We start from the raw sequence: 17,279 nt of genomic DNA on the forward strand, positions 1-17,279 counted from the left end.
AGAATCCACCCACTGTCCCCGTCAATGTCTATTGCTATCTGCTAAGCCACCCAGTCACTATGTTTTCTTTAATTACCGTTGCTAATGTAGCTTAAAATTATCATTTTAGCTCAATTGTATTTTTTACCTTTTCTTTTAAGTTTTATGTTTACAGGAATCCACGTTTTTCTAGTTTCTTTTGAATACTTCCTTTTGTCAAAGAAATCACAAGCTGTGCCCATTCAACTCTGTTGGCCCAGTCTTCTTCATACTATTATTATAGGGCCAAAAGGTTGAATGGTCACCATCATGTGACTTCTTAGGAATCAGGAAGTACTAAAATGAGCTGGCAGTATAGATTCTGCAGTGACGGGTAATGCCAGGTGGATTCTGAGGTGAAAAAATGTATTAAATGATATTCAAGCTACTTACCCTTTCAGAACCTAAAGCGACTAAAAAAATGACTTTGTTATGTTGTCTGTTTTGTCTTCCTTGTTCAGTTTTCTACATAAAACTGTGGCTATTTGATTAATAATAATAATCTTTATTTTTATATAGCAGACCACCATCACAAAGCGCTTTACAAGATGCAAGACTAGGGTGTGTGTACTATGCATCAGTTGCAGAGTCACTTACAACAACGTCTCACCCGAAAGACGGAGCACAAGTAGGTTAAGTTACTTGCTCAGGGTCACACAATGAGTCAGTGGCTGAAGTGGGATTTGAACCTGGGACCATCTGGTTACAAGCCCGTTTGTAAGCATGAAGTGGCATGTTTTAATTGTCATTATTTGATTGGGTTTTATAGTGTCTTTGTTTCAGTGTTTGGATATCAAGGGGTTTAATACTCTTGTGAAATATATATTAAATTAAACAGAATATTACTTCAGGATACCCAGAATACATCTGTCAGGCATCAGCATGTTTGCTTTTCTTTGTTTAGCCTTTATTAAAGTTAGAAGTGTCATGTAGGTAACTCTGTTAAAATGTATTGTAACTGCCTTTCTTTTAGGAGTGAGACTACAAACATTGATGCCAAAAAGTTCCTAAAACAAGTGAGTTTCTGTCCAAATGAGTGAGTCTTGACATGGTCTGGGAGATGGATGTACAGGATAAAGTTTTGGTTTTATTACAAAAAATGAGACTATGGGGTAGATGTACTAAAATGTTGCATCTGTCGCAATCGTTGCAAACCACATACAAATCAGTCGGAAGTGTAGAGTGAAATGTAATAAACAAATGAAACGCTGTTAGCATCATCTTAATGAATGCTTTGAAGCTGCAGTTCTTATTTGCGCTTTAGCCTTAAATGAATATGTAAATCTGGGTATTTCTGCAGAAATTCGCAAAAACAGGGTGGAGACTCAGTGCAAGTGAGAGATCAAAAATATAGTAACGAGCTGTACTGAAGCTGAAGGGCAATTGCGACACTTACAATTGCATCAACTGTTTAAGAACTTTTGAAAGCATGTTTTAAACTGTTGCAATTGTTGCTTGCATTTCCCAGTCCGCTTTTTCTTGGGTGTTGCCAGTTGTGCTCAATGCATTTTTGAGGCAAACACCCAAGTGCCTAATTTTCACTAAAGTCAGGGTGTACTTACAAGCCTTGAAAAGAAATTTCTACTACATTTCTGGTTTTCCCAGCGTATGAAGGAGATGGGGTCTCCTGGGAATCTGGTGCTCTGAGTTGGCTCAAGGTACAGATGTGTATTCCGATTAAAGAACACGGAAACAGACTTCCCCAGTTACAAAGATTTATTTTAGGCTGTGGTCTTTGAGCATTTACACACAGCAATAAACAAAAGGGTAGAGAAAAAAACGCTGTCTTAATATCAACCACGACAGACGTAAACTGAAACTAAACCTCGCGTCACCGGCTCGAACCACGGCAGCTCCGGTGACGTCACTTATGTGAGATTACTAACGAAGCAAACAAGTTACAACAACTTATTACAACGAGGTGGGCTTTCTAACGCAGCGTGTTGGGAGCAATAGACTGCACACATGTGCCACTAACCCCTCCAGCTCATTCTGAGCATCTGCATAGGACCATGATCTATTGTGTGTTATTTATCTAAAATCATTTAGTTTCTATTTACAATAATCTTTTTTTTTCACATTGTACACCAATGTGTACAATGCAGCAGAATGAACTATTTTGTGTTACCAGAAGGCTAAAGTAAAAGGAAAGTGCGCTAGGTATTCATTTGATTTTACTACTGTACTGTATACTGTATAGGCCTACTGTACAGATTTGTATTTTTACATAATGTAATGTGTAGCGTACCCAAAACACATTAGGGTTATTTCAGCGTATGCCGCAGAAACATCGCTCTAAAGAAGCGACACCTGCATGCAAGTCCAGATGTGCGCAGGAAAGACAGGCAGGTGAGCTATGTATCTATTATTCTTTATTATTCGTCATACATGCAATTTGTAAGTTTTGCAAAAATAAATACAATAATACATGTTGAGAAAAATGCAATACTTTTATTGTATTAACTTAATACACACATTGCAATATATTTTTTAACAAAACAAAAAGAAGCGTATTGATTAAATCATTTAACAGTCCGGTAACACCGGTTACTTTAGAAATACATAACATTACAACATAAAATATTATCAAGACACAGCAATATAGTACATAGAACAGGTAATGTTCATCCGAATATTTGTTATAAAATGATTTCACAAATAATTAACATACACAAAAACAGAAATAAAATGTATCTGATATGATATAGCTTTTAAATTTCCTTTCACCCTCTGAAAGCTGTCAATCGCTAATCGCTAATTAGATGAAGAAAAAAAATAGCAAATATGTTAAATGATTACTTTTCACAAGTTTTTACAAAGGAAGATACTGACAACATGCCCCACATGTCATCCAGTTCCTATCCAGTTTTAAATAACTTTAGCATAACTGAGGCAGAAGTGTTAAAGGGACTAGGAGCTCTTAAAATAAACAAATCCCCTGGGCCGGATGAGATCCTCCCAATAGTACTCAAATAAATGAAAGAAGTTATTTACAAACCGCTAACCAAGATCATGCAGCAGTCTCTTGACACAGGGGTGGTACCGACAGACTGGAAAATTGCAAACGTAATACCTATCCACAAAAAGGGAAACAAAACTGAACCAGGTAACTACAGACCAGTAAGCCTGACTTCTATTATATGCAAACTTATGGAAACTATAATAAGATCCAAAATGGAAAATTACCTATATGGTAACAGGGTACTGGGAGACAGTCAGCATGGTTTTAGGAAAGGGAGATCGTGCCTAACTAACTTGCTTGATTTTTTTGAGGATGCAACATCCATAACGGATAATTGCAAAGCATATGACATGGTTTATTTAGATTTCCAGAAAGCTTTTGACAAAGTCCCGCACAAAAGATTAATTCTCAAACTGAACGCAGTTGGGATTCAAGGAAACACATGTACATGGATTAGGGAGTGGTTAACATGTAGAAAACAGAAAGTACTGATTAGAGGAAAAACCTCAGAATGGAGTGTGGTAACCAGCGGTGTACCACAGGGATCAGTATTAGGTCCTCTGCTATTCCTAATCTACATTAATGATTTAGATTCTGGTATAGTAAGCAAACTTGTTAAATTTGCAGACGACACAAAAGTAGGAGGAGTGGCAAACACTGTTGCAGCAGCAAAGGTCATTCAAAATGATCTAGACAAGATTCAGAACTGGGCAGACACATGGCAAATGACATTTAATAGAGAAAAGTGTAAGGTACTGCACGCAGGAAATAAAAATGTACATTATAAATATCATATGGGAGATATTGAAATTGGAGAAGGAATCTATGAAAAAGACCTAGGAGTTTTTGTTGACTCAGAAATGTCTTCATCTAGACAATGTGGGGAAGCTATAAAAAAGGCTAACAAGATGCTCGGATACATTGTGAAAAGTGTTGAATTTAAATCAAGGGAAGTAATGTTAAAACTGTACAATGCACTAGTAAGACCTCATCTTGAATATTGTGTTCAGTTCTGGTCACCTCGCTATAAAAAAGATATTGCTGCTCTAGAAAGAGTGCAAAGAAGAGCGACCAGAATTATTCCGGGCTTAAAAGGCATGTCATATGCAGACAGGCTAAAAGAATTGAATCTGTTCAGTCTTGAACAAAGAAGACTACGTGGCGACCTAATTCAAGCATTCAAAATTCTAAAAGGTATTGACAGTGTCGACCCAAGGGACTTTTTCAGCCTGAAAAAAGAAACAAGGACCAGGGGTCACAAATGGAGATTAGACAGAGGGGCATTCAGAACAGAAAATAGGAGACACTTTTTTACACAGAGAATTGTGAGGGTCTGGAATCAACTCCCCAGTAATGTTGTTGAAGCTGACACCCTGGGATCCTTCAAGAAGCTGCTTGATGAGATTTTGGGATCAATAAGCTACTAACAACCAAACGAGCAAGATGGGCCGAATGGCCTCCTCTCGTTTGTAAACTTTCTTATGTTCTTATGTTCTTAATATCATCGATGACATGTGCGATCAGCCATAACTGTATTTACTGCGCATGCGCCGTGGAACAGGCCCGTGCTCAGAAATTAAAAAACTGCCGCTATTTTATTTGAAAAAATATCTCTCGCTAGAGGTCTCACAAATAATATTTCAATTAATATATTGCGACTCTCTTCTAACATATTTTTTCTTAGTAGGCAGCATACGACAAAATGTGCAATTTGCAAATTGTCGTAACGAAAATGCCCATATTAGTACATAAGAAAGTTTACAAACGAGAGGAGGCCATTCGGTTGGTTGTAGCTTATTGATCCCAGAATCTCATCAAGCAGCTTCTTGAAGGATTCCAGGTGTCAGCTTTAACATTACAGGGGAGTTGGTTCCAGACCCTCACATCTACCCGTATGTTCTGTAAATGCTAATTTAAAAAAAAAAAAAAGTAGCAAGCTTCTTGCTAGAACCATATTATGCTGATTGTAACACTGATTGATGCAATATTTCTTTATAAACAAGAAGAAAGTAAACGGGTGAGAACCTGGCTTGCACTTTGCGTAAAGCTTGTGGAGCAGCTGCAAGCACTCCTTCCTTCCAGTCATGAATGATCCAGGCTACAATATACAGGTCACCTTCCGGGAGCTCCCAAGTGAAGAAATCACCTGCAAAAGAACAAGTGTCATTGCCTAGCTCAGCTAAACCATTCACAAGATAAGGACGTGTTGTTATTATAGGCTAAATCAAGCTAGGAGAACATTTTATAAATAATATATAGGACTTGAACTTTTCACCCATAAGCAATAAAAAAACACTAGTGACCTGTCTAGAAATATATGGTTTTATTCTTTGCAACAATAATACAAAAAATGTAGGCATTTATTTTGTTACTGTTGTTTCATCTATACTACTAAGGGGTAACGTACAAATCAGTTTGTGACTTTGTAAAGGAAAATTTGGTCTTGATGCCTGAAATTGAACACCTTTGCTACAGGGTTGTATGACCTATTGTTTCTCATAAACCTGGATTTGAAAAGAAACCAAAAGTGTTGTATTTGGTTTATGTTTATTTTTTTTCACTGAAAGAAAACAAAGCTGATTTTCAGTTTTTACCAATTTCCCCCCTAAATCTGGCCAGAATCGAGCATATGACAATACAGATATATAGAAATCCACATCTGTATTGTACCTATGTCAATTCTGAAAGAGTTATAGTGCAATGTGAGGCTGTATACAGGTTAACTTCAGTCACTCAGACAGTTGTTAGCATCAAGAATGAGTAAAAGCAAGGGATGCATTTCTGGCCGCCCCCCGGTGTTACTCTGGGAAAACAAGAAACACATTTTTTGCTCTAGTTTTTACCCTTTTTCTTTTTTAACATAAACAAATACATCCATTGTCAAATTAATATAAAATTTTTTAAAAAAAAGCACCTAAAAGTAATATTTTATGGAGCATATTAACAAATCCAAATCTATCTACGGCAGTTCTAATTAGCACTTATTAACATTCTGCTGGAGTAGGAGCAGTGTGATGTTTCTCACAGGCTGCAAAATGAACCAGTAGCCTCTAGGGGGCTGCATGGAGCAGAGAGTAACTTCCTGAGTACTATGATCTCGACACTTGTCTTTTTCCTTCCCCTGGGAGGCAGTTTACAGCTTCAAAACCAATGCTGCAGAAAAAAAAAAAAAACACTGTACTGTGCCTCTCCAGGTTACAAGGTGTCTGACACATCTCCGTGTTTGAATCCAAACATCTTTTAATGATTACTACTTAGCATGCATGCCATCTTTTCATGCCTTTATGAATTGCTAAGCAGCTGGCTCATAAATACTTCAAGGAATCCCTGCTTGAGTAAGCCAAGCAGCTTCTCCCATTTGCAATGCAAACCAAAGAATAAGGTGAGCTCAACCTCTCAAAAGTAGGCATTCATGGAATACCAAGCACTATCCATATCCTGGCAGCCTGAACAGGTCCATTATAAGTAGGCTTGCTACTTTTCGATTTTAGTCGGTAATGCTCGTTAAATGTCAAATTCCCCAAAAATATGAATTTGACTGAAATAAATGTACATAGGATAAACGTCGGTAAAACTACTAACTATTTTTTATTTTCTTACCAAAAATAATCATTTAGAAATCATCTCCAGTTTGTGTAGTTTTTATACTTGCTGTCTGTCCCATCTCCGTTCCACTCTGAATGGCTGAGGGTCGCTGTCAGTCATCTCGGTGGTCCCTTAATCGGCTACTGTAGTTTCACTGTCAGTCAAGTCATCCTGTTCTGACAGATGTTGTTGATTGAAGCAGTGCTAGAATGCACTTATTCGTTTAAATGACTGTCAATCATCAAGTGCTGCACTGACTGTGCACTTTCATTTGCCAGCTACAACGCCTGTCATTCAAAGCGCCTACTTTGAAATTAGCGGGTTAAGGTGTAGGTAAGCTTTTTCTATAGGTATACAGTGATAGTTACTAGTTTGATTTGAAAATAGGGCACACAAGGAAAACAGTTAATGAGTATTGTGCACAATACCCTGAACGATGGTTGAAGTCTCCGCGGCAGGACGAAGCGGACCCGTCTGCCTTGCCTTCCAGTGACTCTGAGTCCAGCTGTGCTGAAGCAGATGGGATGGGGGAGCTCAGACTCCAAATAAGTGCAAGTTAGTTCTGATCAGCTATAATGTTTTATTCTGTGCATATTGTTTTTACTTATAAATGTATGCTATAAAAATATGTATAATACACTTTTATATGCTGTGTTTTCTGTGGTTTATTTGAGACAGTTTTTTAAATTTGTGTAGTAGCTTTATCTTTGCAAGGTACAGATCCGTTGTGGCCAAACGTTATTTCAATTAGAATGTTGGTAACCATGGTTTTGTTGCATGTTGATTATGATAAAAGGGTTTTGCTAAATGAGAAGATTCTCAATAGTATAAAAAGTGTTTGTTTTTTAAAGCATAAAGGTTGAGTTCACCCATTCTCCACTTGAATTGAAAAATAAAGATTGAAAAAAAACCCTCGTAAATTCTCTCAAATAAAAGTTGATATTAATCGTCGATGTTCCTATATGCAGAGACTACTGTGTTTGCTGAAAGTATGTCAGTCAACAAGAGAAGCAGTTGATTGGCTATTGACAGGAAAGAAGCCAGTGAAGGGGTGGGGACAATTTTATTCTCCAGGTGAAGTGAACCAGGAAGTACAAGCCAACTGTGCCATGAAAAAGTAGATCACTACAACCTCCATCCACCTTATTTACAATGTACAGTATGCATGACATTAGGACTGACAGGTTCCTCATTATTCACCGGACTCAAATGCAGTCAGTAACTATATACAGCTGCACTGTACACGTGACACTGCTCCCAGCGCAACACTGCCCCCCACTCAAAAAGTTCCCGGCCTGGGAAGCACTGACCTAGTCCAGGTGTGGCAGCTTGCGTGGTGGCCAGGCAGAAGACAGCAATGGACGTGTCCTTGCAGCACGCTTTTGGGCTATGCAATGAGATGACCACTTTAAAGGCTGAGGACTTTCACGGGGCTCCAGGGTGACCACCAATCCCAGACCCCTGTGCCAGTCTGGATGGCAGTCCCTCCTGGGACCGGGCTTCCTTGGACTGCTGCCTCTCTAAACACTGCGAGGCAGTGGCTGGCTAGCACAGCCCCAACAGCAACCTTGGAACCTGGCTGCTGTTTGGCAAGGGCTGGGTGCTGCAGCCACGGCGTGGGGTACTCTGTTGGGTGGCAGCAGTGGACTCTCCTTGGGTCTCGGGCAGCATGGGGCTCTCTCTCAGGGGCTCAGGCGACAGGTGCTCTTGTTCAGGGGCTCTGGTGACGCTGGTCTCTCTCTCTGGGCTCTGGTGATGCTAGACTTTCGGGGGCTCTGGTGATCCTGGCCTCTCTCTCGTGGGCTCTGGCAGCGCGGGGCACTCTCCTTCTGGTGGGTCGGGACACTCTCTCACCAGCAGCGGGGAACTTTCTCACTGGTGGCGGTTGTGGGCTCTCTGGTAGTGGTGGCAGTACCAATGCTGGCGGTAGGTATTCAGGCAGCGGCTGTGGGCAGTCAGGCAGTGATAGCACCTCTCCCTCAGTCACTGGAGACGAGAACGGCTCCCTTGCTTGCCTTGGGGAATGGCCGCCCCTCCGCCACTTTCATTTTCAGACACACAGCTTATCTCCCTTTTGGCTCAGTAGAGGACAGTGTACCACCTTATGTCCGAACTGCCCGCAGGCAAAGCACTAATCCTGGTCCTCGAGGCAATTGAGTAGGTCCTCCAGTCCACCATCCCAAAGGATTTGGGGCGGCTCAGGGCTCCGGTATTCCCACTGGTCCATCCACCGTGCATCCCTTGCAGTCTTTATATCCCACTTAGTTATAACACCAGTGTAACAGAGGCGTATTTGGTCCACAACGGAATAAATGAAGACAGCACAGGTTGCAGTTCAAACTGCTATTTTTATTAAAACTGGAACGGCAGGCAAAAGGATAATTAGCTCAGTTAAGCAGTGCAACAACTCAACCACAACCACAACACAACACAACCCTGAGCTGCACGCAGGCAGCTCCTAAATAGGGATTCCCCTCAAATCCTATTGGCTTACACACACAAGGGTATAATTACATAAACACGGACCGATCGCTCAGACCCTCGGTCCCGCGCAAGCAACTACTGGCGGAACCAAACACAAATCACGGTGCAGTTAACACAAACCCCTATCTATATACAGCTGCACTGTGCACGTGACACCTCAGGCAGCCCGCCAACACTGCCTAGACACAAAACACGCTTCCACTCACAGACTCACGCAGGGCTACACACAAACAACAGGGAAGACAGGACAGCACACACACATAATACATGAATACTAACAATCCCGCTCTCCCCCTGCCTCGTCCACTCCCAATTTCCGGTCTCTTTGGACCCGGTGCTACAATGTATAAAAAAACACAGGATCAACACAGCAGCTCTTGAGCCGTATGTATTTAAAAGTGTTATGCAGCAAAAAGTAAACAAACCAGATTATGCGCACGCAAGCATAGTGCTATCTATGGAAAGCCATCAGGGATAAAAAAGCGTTGTGCTGCTTTAGAGTGAGCTAGAATCTTATGGGACAGAAAAGAGGCAAGCATGTCCTCCTTAAATGCCTCACTTAAACAATACCAACTTCCTGAAAATGTTGTGTAGTGATTTTTTTTTTTTAATTTAGTAGTCGCCACTGTTTTTATAATTTTCTTCCCAATTTGGAATAGCCAATTATTTTTAGGCTCATCTCACTGCTACCACCCCCGTGCTGACTTGGGAGCGGCAAAGACGAACACATGCTCTCCTCCGACACGTGTGCTGTCAGCCGACCGCTTCTTTTACACACTGTAGGCCCACCACAGCTACACCAGAGTTACAGCGTCGGAGGACAACGCAGCTCCAGGCTAAACCGCAGGTACCCGGCCAGACCACAGGGGTCGCTGGTGTGCAGTGAGCCGAGGAAACCCTGGCTGACCTAAGCCGCCACCCCGCCGCACCCTGGGCGGCACTCGAACAATTATTAAAACCAAAACTCATCAGGACAACTGGAAGCTGCTAGAGACTGCTAGAGAATGCTGGTAGATATTGGACAACAGCTTATTTTCCCACCTGAGATTGTCACCACTAACCTTCGACCTGATATTGTCTTGTGGTCTGGATCAGCATGCTTTGTTCACCTGGTAGAGAGGTTTAACAGTGCCATGGGAGGATGCTGTGGATGAGGCGTACGAAAGGAAGAAACTTTGGTGCGCTCAACTAGCTGCTGAAGTGGAATAGCAAGGATGGAGAGACCAGATTTACCCAGCGGAGTTGGGTTGTTGAGGATATGTGGCACACTCCACAATCCAGTTTCTCAGAGACATCGGATTCTGTGGTCAAGAGTTGCAATGCATAGTGAAGAACTTATCTGAAGCAGCAGAGAGGAGGAGCAACGGGCACTGGTTGAGATGAAAAGATTCTAGTTGGGGATCTCGAGCCCAGTAGAATGAAAGCAGCGTCGATGTAAAGGTAAATAGGCTGGGCTTAGCTCAGTGGGGGACGGTGGGGGGTGATGCTGGGATGCCAGAATCACTGTTGAGCCTAGTCAACGAAACACCAAGGGTGGAAGGGGCCCAATTGAAAACCCCAGAGAAGTAGCCTACTCAGCTCAGTCCAGACGGTTGTCATGCTGACGTGCTAGAGAGGCTGCACTGTGGTTGTGGTTGGCAAAATAGGCTGATCCCTGGAGCCAGCATTACACTTCAGCCATCAACACCATCATCAGATGGAAAGAAATGTAGATGGATCACATTACTTTACAGTAAAAGAAGCTATGTATTAGTTGGTGCTTACCTTGGCGAGAGCTGAGTCCAATATCAGCACAAAGTTTTAAAGCCTACTCTCATGTAATAGAAATCATAAAAATGGACTTGAGACTACCATGATGTGGTCTCGAGTCCAGTATTAAATGCTGCGTAGTGTAGACACAAACCATATTTAGCACTTTTAAACCGGTTTAAAGGCAACTAATACAGTTTAGGCATAGTGTGGACAGGGCCTAAAGTAGTCCAAGATTAGTGCTAATTGGATCTGTGAAACCAGCTAAAGCATTTCAATATTATGTGGAAAACAACAGGGTGGTATGTATGTTTATTTTATATATTTTACTAAAAGTACAAGAAAATCACTCCTGGTCGGACACGGACATCTGATTTCTAATCCGCTGTGCAGCTGGATTACAAACAACACATTTCATTCTGCTCCCATCCCACACTGGCAAATGGGGGAAAGAAACTAGACTGCAATTTGCTGTTTAGCCCACATTCTCACTGTAGAAATATATATATATATATATATATATATATATATATATATATATATATATATATATATATATGTGTGTGTGTGTGTGTGTGTGTGTGTGTGTGTGTGTGTGTGTGTGTGTGTGTGTATAATTAAAATTAACGCCGCCCTCGAATTAGTTCCTCACTCAGATACCATCTTTTTTTTAATAAACGTCGCTCTCAACTAAGAAACGTATGTTTTGGTTTTTTTTGGGGGGGTGGGTTCCACCCTTGCTCAAAGAATAAATAACGAAATGCGCAACTCTGTCTATGTAAATGTGACGTCCCCTAAGAGACTGCATCCACCATGTAATACAAAGTCATGTACACACACTTTAGTAAGCAGATGAACTACTTACAGCACAGCAGTCCTTAATACACGGAAGCCCAGAACCGCAGATGAAAAAAAGAAAACACAGACTGTCTCATACGTACGTGATACGAGATAGTCTGGGTTTTTTTTTTTTTTTTCATATGCGATTCAGGGCTTCTGTAGCGTATTAACGTCAGCCAACACAGCTGGGGATAAAACAAGGGCTCTGTTTACCTCGTCGTCAGCTTGGATGGTGAAAACGTAAACTCAGAGGAACTTAGAGCTTGCCGGTCACTCTAGCGCTATCCGAAAGCTGGCTGAAGTTATCTTCTTGGAGGGGGTTTAAGCTGTTTTGTTTTTTATTCAATTGGAATTTTACTCAGTCGTGTAGATAAAAAAAAGTGCTTACTATCTATGAGAAGATTTAGTTTCGGTTTCTCTTACAGAGAAATTACAAACAAGCAGGTAAATTACTGTGAGAAAAAAACAGCAACCGGGTAAGATATATTTTACTTTTAACAGAAATCAAACCGATAAGAAAAACAACTGCATCACACTCAACTACCGTTCAAGCGCCTCTTCTTGTCCCGCCCCATAGCAACCAATATGCACTCCTCATTGGCTGATACAGTCCTTCCCTGACCTTCCAACTCCCACCTAATAGGCTCTCGTTAATCGCAGTCCTTTTGATCAATTTAAAATAAACCCCGCGGCGCCAAATTGAAGTAATATGGTAATATAAATATGCCTATTTCCCCTTTCATACCGTTTAACTTTAAACATATACATACAGTATATAACATTTCAAATATACATGTCAAACTATTATTTTTGAGAGGTGCACATATGTCTGCTACATGTGAGTATAGGTTGATAGCAAGTTATGCTAAAAATGTGTGTGTGTGTGTGTGTGTGTCGTTTAATTATTTACTTACTGTATAAACGATACATGACAAAAATGTTTTTTTTTTTTGTTTTTTTGTCATTTCACCTAAGAATGTTGGGAACTGCACATTAAAAGTGGAATGTGGAATGTGGTTTTGGCTGATTTAGTTTTGCCTCCCCAACACCCTGAAAATAAGTAAAGTATTCATGCTGTATAGTCACTGTAACTTGGCGCGAGGAACCGGTCCTATACTATACGATTAGTTGAGAAAACAAGCAGAGAACAAGATCTTGACCTGAAAAAATTAAGTTTCCTGTTAGTGTAACGCTAATTTGTGGTCCTTATTGGCGCAAGGAAGGGGGGTTTCCTCTCGCTACTTGTCGATGAGAGTAACGCTATTTGTGGTGCGCAATGGACAAAAAATAGCGTTAATTTCTGAGAGTTCGCTATTCTTAAAGCCTACATATTTGGTAAAAGTAAAACATAAATAAATATTGAACTATGTTAATACATAAATGAATACATACACATTTCTTTCTTTTTATCTATGTTGATATTGTAATGACCTCGGTCGTTGTATTTGAACCCGGGTTTATTTTTAACTTCTTAGAAATAATAGGCAGACCACTGATGCAGGTGCAACGCTCCGGAGCTTTTTAATGGCCTCTGTGACAAAGTAACAGTCCCTTTTTGGGCCACTACAATTACAATTACAATTACAATTACAATCTCTCTCTCTCTCTCTCTCTCTCTCTCTCTCTCTCTCTCTCTCTCTCTCTCTCTCTCGCTCTCAAGCAATTGCGCGCGCACACTAACTCCACCCCCTACAATGACGCAATGAGATAGGCGTAACATTGTAAAAACGGAACCTACAGACCGTGCTGTTATATTTCAACCAAATACGAGGAGTGAGAGTACGTTTAATTCAGTCCCACATATTGAATACTGCATATGAATAGTAAAACAGTAGTTTTGAACGACCTAAAAGGCCTAATTTGACAAACTAATTCAAATCTCCCATTTTTACCAGGAGACTCTCGTTTACTGTTAACTACTAAAAATATAATATAAATGTAAATTAATAGCAATAAAATAAACATAAATGCGTTTTAAAAAAATGCACAACAGCCAGTTGTTATGATGTTCTCCGCTGAATTACTGGCTTTAATAAGTTTCTTAAATTCTTTAATTCACCAAATTTGTAACTGCCTTTTTAACCAGCAATATTTCTAACAACACATTGGTAAATTATCGTTTTGCAAATAGGGGGGGGGGGGGGGGGGGGGGGGGGGGGAGATAGAAAGTTAACATGAGGTTCAGAATGAGGGATGGGAGATGGTAGAAAATCAACCATTACAAAAAAAGTCTAGATCTTGGATTGTGTCATTATTCCTTATTTCCTGTTATACTTTTTAGTAATTTGAATGGAATCTTTTTGTGTTCTGTTACCTTCTTTTATAATAATGTTTTTGTAGGTGTCTCTATTTTTATCCTGAGTGCAGCGTCTTGAATATTGTGGTATGAAAGGTGCTCGATAAATAAAGGTAATTATATTATTACTAACTGGAACAGGTTATATGCTGGTTTTATTTTAGCCAAATAAACTGAGCAAGCCACATGGGCTGCATAGCCTCACGTTACATTTCTTATATTGTTATGATGCCCCAGATTAAATGTATGTTTCTTTAAATAAATGAGCTACTTAAACTAAACAATTAATACATTTAAAAAATAACTAGCAACTTTATACAGTGTGATTATAGGCTTAAATTAAATGTCTGTAAATTGTATTTTAGCTGTGGATTTACAGTATGCCTTTACTGAGTAGTCTCAATCTATGCCTCCCTCCTGGTGTTATGTTCCTATAGCCAGTTTTCCTTATAGGGAGGAGCTTCCATGATTGAAGCTGATTGGTCACGTGGATGTGTTCAATCCAGAAGTTTATCAATTGGAAAACGTAAGGAAGTCTTTAAATGTTATAATTTATTATAAGTATAAACCATAACTAGATTCAGGTATGTCACAAACAGTAGCTCTGTCCTTTATATTCTAGAGCCCATTGTTGTATGAGTTTTTGCAACAGAAAACAACAAAAAGCCTGTTCAGCTAGGTACCTCTTGTGTGTTTTCACATTTTTAACAGTAAGTATATTCACTATTTTTTTTCCGTCATAATTAACATTATTTAGATACATATTAAGCAAATGGGGGGGGGGGGCATGTGCAGGGGGGAATACGCCTTATCTATATGCAATGTCTTAGCAGGTAAGAACACAACTACACTGAAACTGTACTTTCAGTTTAAATATTCTTAAGGGAAAATAAACTGAAAAAGCAGTTTTGATCAAAATACATAATCATTTGTATTATAACAAAATGAAAAGTACTGGTTGCACTACAGTGGAAGTTGTTGCCTACAGCTACAGTTGAATTGAAGAGAACCCAACCCACATAGAATTGAGCTTCCTCAATGCTACACAATGGACAGATAAAACACAATGCCTGTGTTGCAGCTCAGCCCGCTGTCCTGAGGCAGGTCAGCAATGCCCTATTGCTCTATTCTGTCTATTATTATTAGGAGGACAAGAAGTTAAGAAGTTATTTCCCTACTTCTGATGTGTCCAGAACTTTCTAGGACTATCACTTCATGACAGAAACTTCTTGTTCTGCTTTGAAAAAGTTGTCTTGAAAGTACAGTGAAGCTCAGCCCTTTTAAGGGCTACCAACAGCGAGCGCCAAGAGCAAGGCAGCGACCAAGCATAAGAACCCAGACCCCAGTGAGTGTCAGCCCTTTTAAGGACTCCTGCAGCAGACGTGGACAGAGTGAGAGAGCGGCGACCGGTCCCAGCATCAACCCCCAGACCCCAGTGCCTGCAACAGATGGGGGCAGAGTGAGAGAGAGAGAGACGGTTGATCCCAGCCAGCGTCGGCTCTTTTGAGAGTTCCTGCAAATGGCGTGCACCTAGGGCAGGAAACCGCCTTAGTGAGAAAATGGAGGGGGTGTACCAGCACAGCAAGGAGGGACTCTGGGAACGAGAGAGTGATCAACTCTGCATCTTACTGCAAGAGTTTGAGCACTGCTTTGCGGTCAGGCCGGAGGATGGATGATGGACAGGAATGGTCAAGCATCAAATCGATACTGGACAATCCCCACCCAGTTGGGAACCACCCCACCGACTGCCCCTGTTCAGGCGCAAGGCAGCTGCAGAGATCATTCGGGAGATACAAGAAGCCGGGGTGATTGAGCCGCCCAACAGCCCCTGGGCCGTGCCCTTGGTACTAGTGAACAAGAAAGACGGAAGCCTGTGGTTCTGTGTCAACTACCGCCGATTAAACGTGGTCACGAGGAAGTATTCCTACCCACTCCCCCACATCGACTAGTCACTGGACCTCAAAGTTGGGTCCTCGTGGTTCAGCTCCCTAGACCTGCAGAGTGGATATTGGCAAGTGGAGCTCACCCCTGATGCCAAACCGCATTCTCCACCAGACAGGGCCTCTGGCAATTCATCGTGCCGTTCGGACTGTGCAACGCCCCGGCCACGTTCAAGCGGCTGATGGAGAAGCTGCTGGTTGTCATTTTGCTTGGTGCTGTCCAAGGGTGCCTCAATTGTTTCTTCTAACTTAGCTTGTGTTTTTGATACAAGTTAGAAGAAACCATTGAGGCAATCTTGGAACCCATTGGTTTAACAGTTGTGCCTATTTGCTTTGTGCTGTGCAAGGTTGGCCCAATAGTTTCTTGAAACTTGGCTTGTGTTTTTGATATCTCCACTTTAAATGGCTGGGCACTTTTGATAACTTGGCTTTTTTTTTCACATTTCCAATGTGTTTTTGTCTCAGATAGATAGATAGATATTCAGTCCTGGTGTTTATCTGCTGAACCTTTCCAAACTGCATAGTTCTTAATCTTATCCTGTAACGTAAAAAAGACACGTACATTAATTTAACATTAATAGGGTCAAGAGAATCAGGATGAGGACAAACGCAGGGATTCAAGAGAAACACGGCTCTAAATGCAGCTGAATCACCTGCGTCTACTACTGATACCTTTTTTTTTGGGGGGGGGGTTCACGTTTTGAGTCAAGCACTTAAAACGGTATAAAGCGAAAATAGGGTAGGTAGGTAAGTAAGTAAGTAAGTAAGTAAGTAGGGGTGGGTGACTTGAACTCCCTTTGTCATTTATACTGGGTACCGCACATTAATTACTAACAAAAATACAATGACTTTATTTGAGACATCATTTAATTTAATTAAAGAACAATTTGATCTGCATTCATGTTCGTATTATTATCACAAATTAAGAAACCATTGTTCTTTTTAATTAATAGGCGTCTGGGAGTATGTTGGCCCTTTGTCGTAATTTATTGTTTTCTGAGTTAAAATCATTTGCGCATGCCCGTGTAAGCGTAGCACACGGTATACTACTTTTAACTCGTACCATAGAATAACACCATACCTGTCACTAGCATAATCGTCAATTTGGTAAATTCATCTATTACATTTCATCGCTATCCAGCTTTTTACTAGACATCCCGTAATGTAATAAAAAAATAATTTTAATAATAATTTGAAGCCTTCTTTTATTATAAATACTCAACAATAAAAACAATACTTGCTTTTTACAACTTCATTACAATTAACTGTTTGTTTGTTTGTATATTGACGTACAAATACCGCGATGACGTCATGGAAATTGTTGCGCTCAGCAACAAAACGCCTCTCCCGTGCCAAAACTACAACTCCCGACATACCCGGCTTCTTCTGGTGTCGCGATCCAACC

Source organism: Polyodon spathula, chromosome 2 (genome assembly GCF_017654505.1).
Source record: "Polyodon spathula isolate WHYD16114869_AA chromosome 2, ASM1765450v1, whole genome shotgun sequence".
Classification (NCBI taxonomy): domain Eukaryota; kingdom Metazoa; phylum Chordata; class Actinopteri; order Acipenseriformes; family Polyodontidae; genus Polyodon; species Polyodon spathula.